Here is a 12808-nt window from a genome sequence, read left to right on the forward strand (position 1 = left end):
CAATTTGCCAGTAATGGGAAAAAACCTACAGCACCTGGCGTCCCCATGTGGTCTCCCACCCAAGTACTAACCAGGCCCAACACTGCTTAGCTTCCAAGATCAGACGAGATTGGGCGTATCCAATGTGGTAAGGCTGTAGGTGAGATACAGGCACTATTTTGCCCTCTTCTACTTCTATAACCAGGTAAGCTAATAAAAAAGTTTCCTAACTGTATTGGCTTACTGAAAAAAATCATGTGTTGGTAATGTAAATAGGACTACAGGACATGATATTAGCAGGTGGTCTCAAATTAAACTACTAAAGAGGCTCAACACTGTTTAGCTGCCAAAACCAGTTGGAATTGGGCCTAAACAGTGTGGTAAGTCTTTAGGTGATGGCTATTGTGTCTGTTTGACCTCTCCCAAATGTCTGTATTGGCAATAAAAAGATAAAGTTTCCAATTTAAATAGCTAGAGAATAAAAACAATTTGCCAGTAATGGAAAAAAACCTACAGCACCTGGTGTTCCCGTGTGGTCTCCCACCCAAGTACTAACCAGGCCCAACACTGCTTAGCTTCCAAGATCAGACGGGATTGGGCGTATCCAATGTGGTATGGCTGTAGGTGAGATGCAAGCACTTTTTTGCCCTCTTCTACTTCTATAACAAGTTAAGTTAATAAAAAAGTTTCCTAACTGTATTGGCTTACTGAAAAAAATCATGTGTTGGTAATGTAAACAGACCTACAGGACATGATATTAGCAGGTGGTCTCAAATTAAACTACTAAAGAGGCTCAACACTGTTTAGCTGCCAAAAGCAGTTGGAATTGCGTCTAAACAGTGTGGTAAGTCTTTAGGTGATGGCTATTGTGTCTGTTTGACCTCTCCCAAATCTCTGTATTGGCAATAAAAATAAAAAGTTTCCAATTTAAATAGCTAGAAAATAAAAACAATTTGCCAGTAATGGGAAAAAACCTACAGCACCTGGTGTTCCCATGTGGTCTCCCACCCAAGTACTAACCAGGCCCAACACTGCTTAGCTTCCAAGATCAGACGAGATTGGGCGTATCCAATGTGGTATGGCTGTAGGTGAGATACAGGCACTTTTTTGCCCTCTTCAACTTCTATAACCAGGTAAGCTAATAAAAAAGTTTCCTAACTGTATTGGCTTACTGAAAAAAATCATGTGTTGGTAATGTAAATAGAACTACAGGACATGATATTAGCAGGTGGTCTCAAATTAAGCTACTAAAGAGGATCAACACTGTTTAGCTGCCAAAAGCAATTGGAATCGGGGCTAAACAGTGTGGTAAGTCTTTAGGTGATGGCTATTGTGTCTGTTTGACCTCTCCTAAATCTCTGTATTGGCAATAAAAAGAAAAAAGTTTCCAATTTAAATAGCTAGAAAATAAAAACAATTTGCCAGTAATGGGAAAAAACCTACAGCACCTGGTGTTACCATGTGGTCTCCCACACAAGTACTAACCAGGCCCAACACTGCTTAGCTTCCAAGATCAGACGAGATTGGGCGTATACAATGTGGTATGGCTGTAGGTGAGATACAGGCACTTTTTTGCCCTCTTCTACTTCTATAACCAGGTAAGGTAATAAAAAAGTTTCCTAACTGTATTGGCTTACTGAAAAAAATCATGTGTTGGTAATGTAAATAGAACTACAGGACATGATATTAGCAGGTGGTCTCAAATTAAACTACTAAAGAGGCTCAACACTGTTTAGCTGCCAAAAGCAGTTGGAATTGGGCCTAAACAGTGTGGTAAGTCTTTAGGTGATGGCTATTGTGTCTGTTTGACCTCTCCGAAATCTCTGTATTGGCAATAAAAAGAAAAAGTTTCCAATTTAAATAGCTAGAGAATAAAAACAATTTGCCAGTAATGGGAAAAAACCTACAGCACCTGGTGTTCCCATGTGGTCTCCCACCCAAGTACTAACCAGGCCCAACACTGCTTAGCTTCCAAGATCAGGCGGGATTGGGCATATCCAATGTGGTATAGCTGTAGGTGAGATGCAAGCACTTTTTTGCCCTCTTCTACTTCTATAACAAGTTAAGTTAATAAAAAAGTTTCCTAACTGTATTGGCTTACTGAAAAAAATCATGTGTTGGTAATGTAAAAAGACCTACAGGACATGATATTAGCAGGTGGTCTCAAATTAAACTACTAAAGAGGCTCAACACTGTTTAGCTGCCAAAAGCAGTTGGAATTGGGCCTAAACAGTGTGGTAAGTCTTTAGGTGATGGCTATTGTGTCTGTTTGACCTCTCCCAAATCTCTGTATTGGCAATAAAAAGAAAGTTTCCAATTTAAATAGCTAGAAAATAAAAACAATTTGCCAGTAATGGGAAAAAACCTACAGCACCTGGTGTTCCCATGTGGTCTCCTACCCAAGTACTAACCAGGCCCAACACTGCTTAGCTTCCAAGATCAAACGGGATTGGGCGTATCCAATGTGGTATGGCTGTTGGTGAGATGCAAGCACTTTATTGCCCTCTTCTACATCTATAACCAGGTAAGCTAATAAAAAAGTTTCCTAACTGTATTGGCTTACTGAAAAAAATCATGTGTTGGTAATGTAAAAAGACCTACAGGACATGATATTAGCAGGTGGTCTCAAATTAAACTACTAAAGAGGCTCAACACTGTTTAGCTGCCAAAAGCAGTTGGAATTGGGCCTAAACAGTGTGGTAAGTCTTTAGGTGATGGCTATTGTGTCTGTTTGACCTCTCCCAAATGTCTGTATTGGCAATAAAAAGAAAGTTTCCAATTTAAATAGCTAGAAAATAAAAACAATTTGCCAGTAATGGGAAAAAACCTACAGCACCTGGTGTTCCCATGTGGTCTCCCACCCAAGTACTAACCAGGCCCAACACTGCTTAGCTTCCAAGATCAAACGGGATTGGGCGTATCCAATGTGGCATGGCTGTAGGTGAGATGCAAGCACTTTATTGCCCTCTTCTACTTCTATAACCAGGTAAGCTAATAAAAAAGTTTCCTAACTGTATTGGCTTACTGAAAAAAATCATGTGTTGGTAATGTAAATAGAACTACAGGACATGATATTAGCAGGTGGTCTCAAATTAAACTACTAAAGAGGCTCAACACTGTTTAGCTGCCAAAAGCAGTTGGAATTGGGCCTAAACAGTGTGGTAAGTCTTTAGGTGATGGCTATTGTGTCTGTTTGACCTCTCCTAAATCTCTGTATTGGCAATAAAAAGAAAAAGTTTCCAATTTAAATAGCTAGAGAATAAAAACAATTTGCCAGTAATGGGAAAAAACCTACAGCACCTGGTGTTCCCATGTGGTCTCCCACCCAAGTACTAACCAGGCCCAACACTGCTTAGCTTCCAAGATTAGACGAGATTGGGCGTATCCAATGTGGTATGGCTGTAGGTGAGATACAGGCCCTTTTTTGCCCTCTTCTACTTCTATAACCAGGTAAGCTTATTAAAAAGTTTCCTAACTGTATTGGCTTACTGAAAAAAATCATGTGTTGGTAATGTAAATAGAACTACAGGACATGATATTAGCAGGTGGTCTCAAATTAAGCTACTAAAGAGGCTCAACACTGTTTAGCTGCCAAAAGCAGTTGGAATTGGGGCTAAACAGTGTGGTAAGTCTTTAGGTGATGGCTATTGTGTCTGTTTGACCTCTCCTAAATCTCTGTATTGGCAATAAAAAGAAAAAAGTTTCCAATTTAAATAGCTAGAAAATAAAAACAATTTGCCAGTAATGGGAAAAAACCTATAGCACCTGGTGTTCCCATGTGGTCTCCCACCCAAGTACTAACCAGGCCCAACACTGCTTAGCTTCCAAGATCAGACGAGATTGGGCGTATCCAATGTGGTATGGCTGTAGGTGAGATACAGGCACTTTTTTTGCCCTCTTCTACTTCTATAACCAGGTAAGCTAATAAAAAAGTTTCCTAACTGTATTGGCTTACTGATAAAAATCATGTGTTGGTAATGTAAATAGAACTACAGGACATGATATTAGCAGGTGGTCTCAAATTAAACTACTAAAGAGGCTCAACACTGTTTAGCTGCCAAAAGCAGTTGGAATTGGGCCTAAACAGTGTGGTAAGTCTTTAGGTGATGGCTATTGTGTCTGTTTGACCTCTCCTAAATCTCTGTATTGGCAATAAAAAGAAAAAGTTTCCAATTTAAATAGCTAGAGAATAAAAACAATTTGCCAGTAATGGGAAAAAACCTACAGCACCTGGTGTTCCCATGTGGTCTCCCACCCAAGTACTAACCAGGCCCAACACTGCTTATCTTCTAAGATCAGACGGGATTAGGCGTATCCAATGTGGTATGGCTGTAGGTGAGATGCAAGCACTTTTTTGCCCTCTTCTACTTCTATAACAAGTTAAGTTAATAAAAAAGTTTCCTAACTGTATTGGCTTACTGAAAAAAATCATGTGTTGGTAATGTAAAAAGACCTACAGGACATGATATTAGCAGGTGGTCTCAAATTAAACTACTAAAGAGGCTCAACACTGTTTAGCTGCCAAAAGCAGTTGGAATTGGGCCTAAACAGTGTGGTAAGTCTTTAGGTGATGGCTATTGTGTCTGTTTGACCTCTCCCAAATCTCTGTATTGGCAATAAAAAGAAAGTTTCCAATTTAAATAGCTAGAAAATAAAAACAATTTGCCAGTAATGGGAAAAAACCTACAGCACCTGGTGTTCCCATGTGGTCTCCCACCCAAGTACTGACCAGGCCCAACACTGCTTAGCTTCCAAAATCAGACGGGATTGGGCGTATCCAATGTGGTATGGCTGTAGGTGAGATGCAAGCACTTTATTGCCCTCTTCTACTTCTATAACAAGTTAAGTTAATAAAAAAGTTTCCTAACTGTATTGGCTTACTGAAAAAAATCATGTGTTGGTAATGTAAAAAGACCTACAGGACATTATATTAGCAGGTGGTCTCAAATTAAACTACTAAAGAGGCTCAACACTGTTTAGCTGCCAAAAGCAGTTTGAATTGCGTCTAAACAGTGTGGTAAGTCTTTAGGTGATGGCTATTGTGTCTGTTTGACCTCTCCCAAATCTCTGTATTGGCAATAAAAAGAAAAAGTTTCCAATTTAAATAGCTAGAAAATAAAAACAATTTGCCAGTAATGGGAAAAAACCTACAGCACCTGGCGTTCCCATGTGGTCTCCCACCCAAGTACTAACCAGGCCCAACACTGCTTAGCTTCCAAGATCAGACGAGATTGGGCGTATCCAATGTGGTATGGCTGTAGGTGAGATACAGGCACTTTTTTGCCCTCTTCTACTTCTATAACCAGGTAAGCTAATAAAAAAGTTTCCTAACTGTATTGGCTTACTGAAAAAAATCATGTGTTGGTAATGTAAATAGAACTACAGGACATGATATTAGCAGGTGGTCTCAAATTAAACTACTAAAGAGGCTCAACACTGTTTAGCTGCCAAAACCAGTTGGAATTGGGCCTAAACAGTGTGGTAAGTCTTTAGGTGATGGCTATTGTGTCTGTTTGACCTCTCCCAAATCTCTGTATTGGCAATAAAAAGAAAAAGTTTCCAATTTAAATAGCTAGAAAATAAAAACAATTTGCCAGTAATGGGAAAAAACCTACAGCACCTGGCGTTCCCATGTGGTCTCCCACCCAAGTACTAACCAGGCCCAACACTGCTTAGCTTCCAAGATCAGACGAGATTGGGCGTATCCAATGTGGTATGGCTGTAGGTGGGATACAGGCACTTTTTTGCCCTCTTCTACTTCTATAACCAGGTAAGCTAATAAAAAAGTTTCCTAACTGTATTGGCTTACTGAAAAAAATCATGTTTTGGTAATGTAAATAGAACTACAGGACATGATATTAGCAGGTGGTCTCAAATTAAACTACTAAAAAGGCTCAACACTGTTTAGCTGCCAAAACCAGTTGGAATTGGGCCTAAACAGTGTGGTAAGTCTTTAGGTGATGGCTATTGTGTCTGTTTGACCTCTACCAAATGTCTGTTTTGGCAATAAAAAGATAAAGTTTCCAACTTAAATAGCTAGAGAATAAAAACAATTTGCCAGTAATGGAAAAAAACCTACAGCACCTGGTGTTCCCATGTGGTCTCCCACCCAAGTACTAACCAGGCCCAACACTGCTTAGCTTCCAAGATCAGACGAGATTGGGCGTATCCAATGTGGTATGGCTGTAGGTGAGATTCAGGCACTTTTTTGCCCTCTTCTACTTCTATAACCAGGTAAGCTAATAAAAAAGTTTCCTAACTGTATTGGCTTACTGAAAAAAATCATGTGTTGGTAATATAAATAGAACTACAGGACATGATATTAGCAGGTGGTCTCAAATTAAACTACTAAAGAGGCTCAACACTGTTTAGCTGCCAAAACCAGTTGGAATTGGGCCTAAACAGTGTGGTAAGTCTTTAGGTGATGGCTATTGTGTCTGTTTGACCTCTCCTAAATCTCTGTATTGGCAATAAAAAGAAAAAGTTTCCAATTTAAATAGCTAGAGAATAAAAACAATTTGCCAGTAATGGGAAAAAACCTACAGCACCTGGTGTTCCCATGTGGTCTCCCACCCAAGTACTAACCAGGCCCAACACTGCTTAGCTTCCAAGATCAGACGGGATTGGGCGTATCCAATGTGGTATGGCTGTAGGTGAGATACAAGCACTTTTTTGCCCTCTTCTACTTCTATAACAAGGTAAGTTAATAAAAAAGTTTCCTAACTGTATTGGCTTACTGAAAAAAATCATGTGTTGGTAATGTAAAAAGACCTACAGGACATGATATTAGCAGGTGGTCTCAAATTAAACTACTAAAGAGGCTCAACACTGTTTAGCTGCCAAAAGCAGTTGGAATTGCCTCTAAAGAGTGTGGTAAGTCTTTAGGTGATGGCTATTGTGTCTGTTTGACCTCTCCCAAATCTCTGTATTGGCAATAAAAAGAAAGTTTCCAATTTAAATAGCTAGAGAATAAAAACAATTTGCCAGTAATGGGAAAAAACCTACAGCACCTGGTGTTCCCATGTGGTCTCCCACCCAAGTACTAACCAGGCCCAACACTGCTTAGCTTCCAAGATCAGACAAGATTGGGCGTATCCAATGTGGTATGGCTGTAGGTGAGATACAGGCACTTTTTTGCCCTCTTCTACTTCTATAACCAGGTAAGCTTATAAAAAAGTTTCTTAACTGTATTGGCTTACTGAAAAAAATCATGTGTTGGTAATGTAAATAGAACTACAGGACATGATATTAGCAGGTGATCTCAAATTAAACTACTAAAGAGGCTCAACACTGTTTAGCTGCCAAAACCAGTTGGAATTGGGCCTAAACAGTGTGGTAAGTCTTTAGGTGATGGCTATTGTGTCTGTTTGACCTCTCCTAAATCTCTGTATTGGCAATAAAAAGAAAAAGTTTCCAATTTAAATAGCTAGAGAATAAAAACAATTTGCCAGTAATGGGAAAAAACCTACAGCACCTGGTGTTCCCATGTGGTCTCCCACCCAAGTACTAACCAGGCCCAACACTGCTTAGCTTCCAAGATCAGACGGGATTGGGCGTATCCAATGTGGTATGGCTGTAGGTGAGATGCAAGCACTTTTTTGCCCTCTTCTACTACTATAACAAGGTAAGTTAATAAAAAAGTTTCCTAACTGTATTGGCTTACTGAAAAAAATCATGTGTTGGTAATGTAAAAAGACGTACAGGACATGATATTAGCAGGTGGTCTCAAATTAAACTACTAAAGAGGCTCAACACTGTTTAGCTGCCAAAAGCAGTTGGAATTGCGTCTAAACAGTGTGGTAAATCTTTAGGTGATGGCTATTGTGTCTGTTTGACCTCTCCCAAATCTCTGTATTGGCAATAAAAAGAAAGTTTCCAATTTAAATAGCTAGAGAATAAAAAAAATTGCCAGTAATGGGAAAAAACCTACAGCACCTGGTGTTCCCATGTGGTCTCCCACCCAAGTACTAACCAGGCCCAACACTGCTTAGCTTCCAAGATCAGACGAGATTGGGCGTATCCAATGTGGTATGGCTGTAGATGAGATTCAGGCACTTTTTTGCCCTGTTCTACAACCAGGTAAGCTAATAAAAAAGTTTCCTAACTGTATTGGCTTACTGAAAAAAATCATGTGTTGGTAATGTAAATAGAACTACAGGACATGATATTAGCAGGTGGTCTCAAATTAAACTACTAAAGAGGCTCAACACTGTTTAGCTGCCAAAAGCAGTTGGAATTGGGCCTAAACAGTGTGGTAAGTCTTTAGGTGATGGCTATTGTGTCTGTTTGACCTCTCCTAAATCTCTGTATTGGCAATAAAAAGAAAAAGTTTCCAATTTAAATAGCTAGAGAATAAAAACAATTTGCCAGTAATGGGAAAAAACCTACAGCACCTGGTGTTCCCATGTAGTCTCCCACACAAGTACTAAACAGGCCCAACACTGCTTAGCTTCCAAGATCAGACGGGATTGGGCGTATCCAATGTGGTATGGCTGTAGGTGAGATGCAAGCACTTTTTTGCCCTCTTCTACTTCTATAACAAGGTAAGTTAATAAAAAAGTTTCCTAACTGTATTGGCTTACTGAAAAAAATCATGTGTTAGTAATGTAAAAAGACCTACAGGACATGATATTAGCAGGTGGTCTCAAATTAAACTACTAAAGAGGCTCAACACTGTTTAGCTGCCAAAAGCAGTTGGAATTGGGCCTAAACAGTGTGGTAAGTCTTTAGGTGATGGCTATTGTGTCTGTTTGACCTCTCCCAAATCTCTGTATTGGCAATAAAAAGAAAAAGTTTCCAATTTAAATAGCTAGAAAATAAAAACAATTTGCCAGTAATGGGAAAAAACCTACAGCACCTGGTGTTCCCATGTGGTCTCCCACCCAAGTACTAACCAGGCCCAACACTGCTTAGCTTCCAAGATCAGACGAGATTGGGCGTATCCAATGTGGTATGGCTGTAGGTGAGATACATGCACTTTTTTGCCCTCTTCTACTTCTATAACCAGGTAAGCTAATAAAAAAGTTTCCTAACTGTATTGGCTTACTGAAAAAAATCATGTGTTGGTAATGTAAATAGAACTACAGGACATGATATTAGCAGGTGGTCTCAAATTAAACTACTAAAGAGGCTCAACACTGTTTAGCTGCCAAAAGCAGTTGGAATTGGGCCTAAACAGTTTGGTAAGTCTTTAGGTGATGGCTATTGTGTCTGTTTGACCTCTCCCAAATCTCTGTATTGGCAATAAAAAGAAAAAGTTTCCAATTTAAATAGCTAGAAAATAAAAACAATTTGCCAGTAATGGGAAAAAACCTACACCACCTGGCGTTCTCATGTGGTCTCCCTCCCAAGTACTAACCAGGACCAACACTGCTTAGCTTCCAAGATCAGACGAGATTGGGCGTATCCAATGTAGTATGGCTGTAGGTGAGATACAGGCACTTTTTTGCCCTCTTCTACTTCTATAACCAGGTAAGCTAATAAAAAAGTTTCCTAACTGTATTGGCTTACTGAAAAAAATCATGTGTTGATAATGTAAATAGAACTACAGGACATGATATTAGCAGGTGGTCTCAAATTAAACTACTAAAGAGGCTCAACACTGTTTAGCTGCCAAAACCAGTTGGAATTGGGCCTAAACAGTGTGGTAAGTCTTTAGGTGATGGCTATTGTGTCTGTTTGACCTCTCCCAAATCTCTGTATTGGCAATAAAAAGAAAAAGTTTCCAATTTAAATAGCTAGAAAATAAAAACAATTTGCCAGTAATGGGAAAAAACCTACAGCACCTGGTGTTCCCATGTGGTCTCCCACCCAAGTACTAACCAGGCCCAACACTGCTTAGCTTCCAAGATCAGACGAGATTGGGCGTATCCAATGTGGTATGGCTGTAGGTGAGATACAGGCACTTTTTTGCCCTCTTCTACTTCTATAACCAGGTAAGCTAATAAAAAAGTTTCCTAACTGTATTGGCTTACTGAAAAAAATCATGTGTTGGTAATGTAAATAGAACTACAGGACATGATATTAGCAGGTGGTCTCAAATTAAACTACTAAAGAGGCTCAACACTGTTTAGCTGCCAAAAGCAGTTGGAATTGGGCCTAAACAGTGTGGTAAGTCTTTAGGTGATGGCTATTGTGTCTGTTTGACCTCTCCCAAATCTCTGTATTGGCAATAAAAAGAAAAAGTTTCCAATTTAAATAGCTAGAAAATAAAAACAATTTGCCAGTAATGGGAAAAAACCTACAGCACCTGGTGTTCCCATGTGGTCTCCCACCCAAGTACTAAACAGGCCCAACACTGCTTAGCTTCCAAGATCAGACGGGATTGGGCGTATCCAATGTGGTATGGCTGTAGGTGAGATGCAAGCACTTTTTTGCCCTCTTCTACTTCTATAACAAGGTAAGTTAATAAAAAAGTTTCCTAACTGTATTGGCTTACTGAAAAAAATCATGTGTTGGTAATGTAAAAAGACCTACAGGACATGATATTAGCAGGTGGTCTCAAATTAAACTACTAAAGAGGCTCAACACTGTTTAGCTGCCAAAAGCAGTTGGAATTGGGCCTAAACAGTGTGGTAAGTCTTTAGGTGATGGCTATTGTGTCTGTTTGACCTCTCCCAAATCTCTGTATTGGCAATAAAAAGAAAAAGTTTCCAATTTAAATAGCTAGAAAATAAAAACAATTTGCCAGTAATGGGAAAAAACCTACAGCACCTGGTGTTCCCATGTGGTCTCCCACCCAAGTACTAACCAGGCCCAACACTGCTTAGCTTCCAAGATCAGACGAGATTGGGCGTATCCAATGTGGTATGGCTGTAGGTGAGATACAGGCACTTTTTTGCCTTCTTCTACTTCTATAACCAGGTAAGCTAATAAAAAAGTTTCCTAACTGTATTGGCTTACTGAAAAAAATCATGTGTTGGTAATGTAAATAGAACTACAGGACATGATATTAGCAGGTGGTCTCAAATTAAACTACTAAAGAGGCTCAACACTGTTTAGCTGCCAAAAGCAGTTGGAATTGGGCCTAAACAGTGTGGTAAGTCTTTAGGTGATGGCTATTGTGTCTGTTTGACCTCTCCTAAATCTATGTATTGGCAATAAAAAGAAAAAGTTTCCAATTTAAATAGCTAGAGAATAAAAACAATTTGCCAGTAATGGGAAAAAACCTACAGCACCTGGTGTTCCCAAGTGGTCTCCCACCCAAGTACTAACCAGGCCCAACACTGCTTAGCTTCCAAGATCAGGCGTATCCAATGTGGTATGGCTGTAGGTGAGATACAGGCACTATTTTGCCCTCTTCTACTTCTATAACCAGGTAAGCTAATAAAAAAGTTTCCTAACTGTATTGGCTTACTGAAAAAAATCATGTGTTGGTAATGTAAATAGGACTACAGGACATGATATTAGCAGGTGGTCTCAAATTAAACTACTAAAGAGGCTCAACACTGTTTAGCTGCCAAAAGCAGTTGGAATTGCGTCTAAACAGTGTGGTAAGTCTTTAGGTGATGGCTATTGTGTCTGTTTGACCTCTCCCAAATCTCTGTATTGGCAATAAAAAGAAAAAGTTTCCAATTTAAATAGCTAGAAAATAAAAACAATTTGCCAGTAATGGGAAAAAACCTACAGCACCTGGTGTTCCCATGTGGTCTCCCACCCAAGTACTAACCAGGCCCAACACTGCTTAGCTTCCAAGATCAGACGAGATTGGGCGTATCCAATGTGGTATGGCTGTAGGTGAGATACAGGCACTTTTTTGCCCTCTTCAACTTCTATAACCAGGTAAGCTAATAAAAAAGTTTCCTAACTGTATTGGCTTACTGAAAAAAATCATGTGTTGGTAATGTAAATAGAACTACAGGACATGATATTAGCAGGTGGTCTCAAATTAAGCTACTAAAGAGGATCAACACTGTTTAGCTGCCAAAAGCAATTGGAATCGGGGCTAAACAGTGTGGTAAGTCTTTAGGTGATGGCTATTGTGTCTGTTTGACCTCTCCTAAATCTCTGTATTGGCAATAAAAAGAAAAAAGTTTCCAATTTAAATAGCTAGAAAATAAAAACAATTTGCCAGTAATGGGAAAAAACCTACAGCACCTGGTGTTCCCATGTGGTCTCCCACACAAGTACTAACCAGGCCCAACACTGCTTAGCTTCCAAGATCAGACGAGATTGGGCGTATCCAATGTGGTATGGCTGTAGGTGAGATACAGGCACTTTTTTGCCCTCTTCTACTTCTATAACCAGGTAAGCTAATAAAAAAGTTTCCTAACTGTATTGGCTTACTGAAAAAAATCATGTGTTGGTAATGTAAATAGAACTACAGGACATGATATTAGCAGGTGGTCTCAAATTAAACTACTAAAGAGGCTCAACACTGTTTAGCTGCCAAAAGCAGTTGGAATTGGGCCTAAACAGTGTGGTAAGTCTTTAGGTGATGGCTATTGTGTCTGTTTGACCTCTCCGAAATCTCTGTATTGGCAATAAAAAGAAAAAGTTTCCAATTTAAATAGCTAGAGAATAAAAACAATTTGCCAGTAATGGGAAAAAACCTACAGCACCTGGTGTTCCCATGTGGTCTCCCACCCAAGTACTAACCAGGCCCAACACTGCTTAGCTTCCAAGATCAGACGGGATTGGGCATATCCAATGTGGTATAGCTGTAGGTGAGATGCAAGCACTTTTTTGCCCTCTTCTACTTCTATAACAAGTTAAGTTAATAAAAAAGTTTCCTAACTGTATTGGCTTACTGAAAAAAATCATGTGTTGGTAATGTAAAAAGACCTACAGGACATGATATTAGCAGGTGGTCTCAAATTAAACTACTAAA

The 12808-nt window shown here is 39.4% G+C and overlaps 26 non-coding genes and 2 pseudogenes across 26 annotated transcripts; all 28 read right to left on the reverse strand.

The window, feature by feature from the left end:
* Positions 1-22: 22 nt before the first annotated feature.
* On the reverse strand, positions 23-141 carry LOC146034262 (5S ribosomal RNA). Its single transcript, XR_014459668.1, has one exon. It is a non-coding gene; the product is annotated as a 5S ribosomal RNA (ribosomal RNA).
* Positions 142-486: 345 nt separating this feature from the next.
* Positions 487-605, reverse strand: LOC146031907 (5S ribosomal RNA). Its single transcript, XR_014457359.1, has one exon. It is a non-coding gene; the product is annotated as a 5S ribosomal RNA (ribosomal RNA).
* A 345-nt stretch (positions 606-950) lies between these two features.
* LOC146028910 (5S ribosomal RNA) lies at positions 951-1069 on the reverse strand. The gene has a single exon (XR_014455282.1). It is a non-coding gene; the product is annotated as a 5S ribosomal RNA (ribosomal RNA).
* Positions 1070-1415: 346 nt separating this feature from the next.
* On the reverse strand, positions 1416-1534 carry LOC146034303 (5S ribosomal RNA). Its single transcript, XR_014459709.1, has one exon. It is a non-coding gene; the product is annotated as a 5S ribosomal RNA (ribosomal RNA).
* Positions 1535-1879: 345 nt separating this feature from the next.
* On the reverse strand, positions 1880-1998 carry LOC146032909 (5S ribosomal RNA). The gene has a single exon (XR_014458321.1). It is a non-coding gene; the product is annotated as a 5S ribosomal RNA (ribosomal RNA).
* Positions 1999-2341: 343 nt separating this feature from the next.
* Positions 2342-2460, reverse strand: LOC146032806 (5S ribosomal RNA). The gene has a single exon (XR_014458223.1). It is a non-coding gene; the product is annotated as a 5S ribosomal RNA (ribosomal RNA).
* Positions 2461-2803: 343 nt separating this feature from the next.
* LOC146030821 (5S ribosomal RNA) lies at positions 2804-2922 on the reverse strand. The gene has a single exon (XR_014456305.1). It is a non-coding gene; the product is annotated as a 5S ribosomal RNA (ribosomal RNA).
* A 345-nt stretch (positions 2923-3267) lies between these two features.
* On the reverse strand, positions 3268-3386 carry LOC146032394 (5S ribosomal RNA). Its single transcript, XR_014457832.1, has one exon. It is a non-coding gene; the product is annotated as a 5S ribosomal RNA (ribosomal RNA).
* A 346-nt stretch (positions 3387-3732) lies between these two features.
* Positions 3733-3851, reverse strand: LOC146031795 (5S ribosomal RNA). Its single transcript, XR_014457249.1, has one exon. It is a non-coding gene; the product is annotated as a 5S ribosomal RNA (ribosomal RNA).
* A 346-nt stretch (positions 3852-4197) lies between these two features.
* LOC146032037 (5S ribosomal RNA) lies at positions 4198-4316 on the reverse strand. Its single transcript, XR_014457485.1, has one exon. It is a non-coding gene; the product is annotated as a 5S ribosomal RNA (ribosomal RNA).
* A 343-nt stretch (positions 4317-4659) lies between these two features.
* On the reverse strand, positions 4660-4778 carry LOC146031656 (5S ribosomal RNA). Its single transcript, XR_014457118.1, has one exon. It is a non-coding gene; the product is annotated as a 5S ribosomal RNA (ribosomal RNA).
* Positions 4779-5123: 345 nt separating this feature from the next.
* LOC146030825 (5S ribosomal RNA) lies at positions 5124-5242 on the reverse strand. The gene has a single exon (XR_014456309.1). It is a non-coding gene; the product is annotated as a 5S ribosomal RNA (ribosomal RNA).
* Positions 5243-5587: 345 nt separating this feature from the next.
* Positions 5588-5706, reverse strand: LOC146030826 (5S ribosomal RNA). The gene has a single exon (XR_014456310.1). It is a non-coding gene; the product is annotated as a 5S ribosomal RNA (ribosomal RNA).
* A 345-nt stretch (positions 5707-6051) lies between these two features.
* On the reverse strand, positions 6052-6170 carry LOC146028922 (5S ribosomal RNA). The gene has a single exon (XR_014455283.1). It is a non-coding gene; the product is annotated as a 5S ribosomal RNA (ribosomal RNA).
* A 345-nt stretch (positions 6171-6515) lies between these two features.
* Positions 6516-6634, reverse strand: LOC146030787 (5S ribosomal RNA). Its single transcript, XR_014456272.1, has one exon. It is a non-coding gene; the product is annotated as a 5S ribosomal RNA (ribosomal RNA).
* A 343-nt stretch (positions 6635-6977) lies between these two features.
* On the reverse strand, positions 6978-7096 carry LOC146031924 (5S ribosomal RNA). Its single transcript, XR_014457377.1, has one exon. It is a non-coding gene; the product is annotated as a 5S ribosomal RNA (ribosomal RNA).
* A 345-nt stretch (positions 7097-7441) lies between these two features.
* On the reverse strand, positions 7442-7560 carry LOC146030903 (5S ribosomal RNA). The gene has a single exon (XR_014456385.1). It is a non-coding gene; the product is annotated as a 5S ribosomal RNA (ribosomal RNA).
* A 342-nt stretch (positions 7561-7902) lies between these two features.
* Positions 7903-8021, reverse strand: LOC146030788 (5S ribosomal RNA). The gene has a single exon (XR_014456273.1). It is a non-coding gene; the product is annotated as a 5S ribosomal RNA (ribosomal RNA).
* A 339-nt stretch (positions 8022-8360) lies between these two features.
* Positions 8361-8479, reverse strand: LOC146033115 (5S ribosomal RNA). Its single transcript, XR_014458526.1, has one exon. It is a non-coding gene; the product is annotated as a 5S ribosomal RNA (ribosomal RNA).
* Positions 8480-8824: 345 nt separating this feature from the next.
* Positions 8825-8943, reverse strand: LOC146028934 (5S ribosomal RNA). The gene has a single exon (XR_014455285.1). It is a non-coding gene; the product is annotated as a 5S ribosomal RNA (ribosomal RNA).
* Positions 8944-9288: 345 nt separating this feature from the next.
* On the reverse strand, positions 9289-9407 carry LOC146028408 (5S ribosomal RNA; annotated as a pseudogene).
* Positions 9408-9752: 345 nt separating this feature from the next.
* On the reverse strand, positions 9753-9871 carry LOC146028946 (5S ribosomal RNA). The gene has a single exon (XR_014455287.1). It is a non-coding gene; the product is annotated as a 5S ribosomal RNA (ribosomal RNA).
* A 345-nt stretch (positions 9872-10216) lies between these two features.
* LOC146030419 (5S ribosomal RNA) lies at positions 10217-10335 on the reverse strand. Its single transcript, XR_014455914.1, has one exon. It is a non-coding gene; the product is annotated as a 5S ribosomal RNA (ribosomal RNA).
* Positions 10336-10680: 345 nt separating this feature from the next.
* LOC146028958 (5S ribosomal RNA) lies at positions 10681-10799 on the reverse strand. The gene has a single exon (XR_014455288.1). It is a non-coding gene; the product is annotated as a 5S ribosomal RNA (ribosomal RNA).
* A 345-nt stretch (positions 10800-11144) lies between these two features.
* LOC146028810 (5S ribosomal RNA) lies at positions 11145-11253 on the reverse strand (annotated as a pseudogene).
* Positions 11254-11598: 345 nt separating this feature from the next.
* Positions 11599-11717, reverse strand: LOC146028970 (5S ribosomal RNA). The gene has a single exon (XR_014455290.1). It is a non-coding gene; the product is annotated as a 5S ribosomal RNA (ribosomal RNA).
* A 346-nt stretch (positions 11718-12063) lies between these two features.
* On the reverse strand, positions 12064-12182 carry LOC146031252 (5S ribosomal RNA). The gene has a single exon (XR_014456723.1). It is a non-coding gene; the product is annotated as a 5S ribosomal RNA (ribosomal RNA).
* A 345-nt stretch (positions 12183-12527) lies between these two features.
* On the reverse strand, positions 12528-12646 carry LOC146030966 (5S ribosomal RNA). Its single transcript, XR_014456446.1, has one exon. It is a non-coding gene; the product is annotated as a 5S ribosomal RNA (ribosomal RNA).
* Positions 12647-12808: the final 162 nt, after the last annotated feature.

Source organism: Crinia signifera, chromosome 8 (assembly GCF_055691185.1).
Source record: "Crinia signifera chromosome 8, ASM5569118v1, whole genome shotgun sequence".
Taxonomy (NCBI): Eukaryota; Metazoa; Chordata; class Amphibia; order Anura; family Myobatrachidae; genus Crinia; species Crinia signifera.